Here is a 2,777-nt window from a genome sequence, read left to right as displayed (position 1 = left end):
CATGTTGCCGGATAACTTGCTGATAAAGGAGACCAACCTGCACAGGTTACAGTGGTGGTAATGGTGATAGTGAGGGGAGTCTGAGGTTACCAGAAGGCATAGGAGCAGAATTAGGCCATTCGACCCATCAATCTGCTCTCCCATTCCATCATGGCTGATTTATCATCCCTCATCCCCAGCCTTCTCCCTGTTACCTTAATCAAGAACCTATCAGCCTCCACTTTAAATAAACCAAATGACTTGTCCTCCACAGGCATCTGTAGCAATGAATTCCCCAGATTCACCACCCCCTGGATAATTAAAATCCTCCTCGTATCTGTCCCAAAGAGACATCTATCTGTTCTGAGGCTGTGGCCTCTGGTTCTAGACTCCCCAACTATAAGAAACATCCTCTCCATCTCCACTCGATTCAAGTCTTTCAATATTCAATTGGTTTTAATTAGATCCCCCCTCATTCTTCTAAACTCCAGCCAGTGAGGGACTAGAGCCATTAAACGCTCCTCATATGGTACTCCTTTCATCCCAAGGTTATCCATATCCCGGTGTATCCTCTGATGGACATCTTTATTGTCTACAACTCCACCAATTTTTACGTCACGTGAAAAAAATACCAAAAAAAAAACCCATTTACAGTTTCATGCAAATCATAGAACATAGAACAGTACAGCAAAGTACAGCCCCTTTGGCCCCACATCTGCCAACCCATTAACGTACTCCAGGATCAATCTAACCCTTCCCTCAGACAAGTCCTGCACTGTTCCATCACCCATGTGCTTATCTAAGAGTTTCTTAAATGTCCCTAATGAATTTGCCTCTACCACCACCCCTGACAGGGTGTTTCATGAACCGACCACTCTGTGTGGAAAGAGAAACTTACCTTTCCCCCTGATACGTTCCTCCAATCACATTAAAATTCTGCCCCCATGTGTTGTCCATTTCTGCCCTGGGAAAATGTCTTTGGCTGTCCACTCGATCTGTGCCTCTTCTCATCTTATTCACTTTAGCAATTCACCTCTCGTCCTCCTTCACTCCAGAGAGAAAAGCCCTAGCTCCCTCAACCTTTCCTCAGAAGAAATGCTTTCTAATCCCGGCAGCATCCCAGTAAATCTCCTCTGCACCCTCTCTAAAGTTTCCTCACCCTTCCTATTGTAATGCCCTGGTTCACATCTTTACTGTGATGCTGTAGGTATTTCGTTCAGCCGCTCTGAGAGAGGGTCTGTTCTGCTTTCGGCCTGTCTGGGTTATTGTTGAAGATGAGGGATGACGTGGAATGTGTGCCATCCAGTCAGCGGGAGGTTTTCTTGCTGAGGTTGGTCTTGGGCTTCTGTTCGAGGGGAGATGAAAAGAGAGGAGATACTTCGGAGAACCGGTTGTAGCACACGATCTGTGGAGACCTGTTTGTTCGATCATAGAAATTTACAGCACATTACAGGCCCTTCGGCCCACAATGTTGTGCCAACCATGTAACCTACTGTAGAGACTGCCTAGAATTTCCCTAGCGCATAGCCCTCTATTTTTATAAGCTCTATGTACCTGTCTAAGAGGCTCATAAAAGACCCTATTGTATCCGCTCCACCATCATCTCCGGCAGCCCATTCCATACACCCACCACTCTCTGTGTGTAAAACTTAATCCTGACTTCTCCTCGGTACCTACTTCCACGCACCTTAAAACTATGCCCCCCGTCTTAGCCATTTCAGCCTTGGGAAATAGCCTCCGGCTATCCACTCGACCAATTCCCCTCATCTAATACCCCTCTATCTGGTATCTTTTTGTCCTCCGTCGCCCCAAGGAGAAAAGGCCCAGTACACTCAACCTACTCTCATAAGGTACGCCCTCCCATCCTGGTAAATCTCCTCTGCACTCTCTCCATATCGAGCGAGATGGATTGGAGTGACATTCGGAAGGTGGTGTGGGCTTTCACGTGAACCGAGGGCCCAGCGCGTGACTGACAGAGAAGTTCAAGCTGAGCTCCAACTTGTGCATATTTGACTGATTAGAATGGGCCCTTTTCTTTTTGTTATTCTTTACTAACCCCTCAGTTAGGATTCATGAATATACTTCCTTTAATCGTATGCAGTGCAGTGTCTGTTATTTTGTGGCATTAATTTGTGACAGGGTAGCAACTGACACAGCATCCACACAAACCGAGATTTGGGGTGGGGTCAAGCACGCCTCAATCTCATGGGGTCAGAGGTCGTCTTCCCTGGACTTGCACAGCTAAGAAAATCGGGGTGTTTCACCACCATCAGCGCCTCCTCCAAGTGCAGGAGATTACGAGGGGATCTGATTACAACATATAAGATTATTAAGGGATTGGACAAGATAGAGGCAGGAAATATGTTCCAGATGCTGGGAGAGTCCAGTACCAGAGGGCATGGTTTGAGGATAAGGGGTAGGTCATTTAGGACAGAGTTAATGAAAAACTTCTTCTCCCAGAGAGTTGTGGGGGTCTGGAATGCACTGCCTCGGAAGGCAGTGGAGGCCAATTCTCTGGATGCTTTCAAGAGGGAGCTAGATAGATATCTGATGGATAGGGGAATCAAGGGATATGGGGACAAGGCAAGGACTGGGTATTGATAGTGAATGATCAGCCATGATCTCAGAATGGCGGTGCCGACTCGAGGGGCCGAATGGTCTACTTATGCATCTATTGTCTATTGTCTATTTCTGCGGAGCGAGGGGAAGGAGTGGTCTGATGTAGAAGGTCCAATGAGTCCCCCAGTGAGGGCTGAGCATTCTGAGTTGGTATCGGTCCTTACCTCCCTGGGGAATAA

Source organism: Hypanus sabinus, unplaced genomic scaffold (assembly GCF_030144855.1).
Source record: "Hypanus sabinus isolate sHypSab1 unplaced genomic scaffold, sHypSab1.hap1 scaffold_556, whole genome shotgun sequence".
Taxonomy (NCBI): Eukaryota; Metazoa; Chordata; class Chondrichthyes; order Myliobatiformes; family Dasyatidae; genus Hypanus; species Hypanus sabinus.
This window is presented reverse-complemented; position numbering follows the sequence as displayed.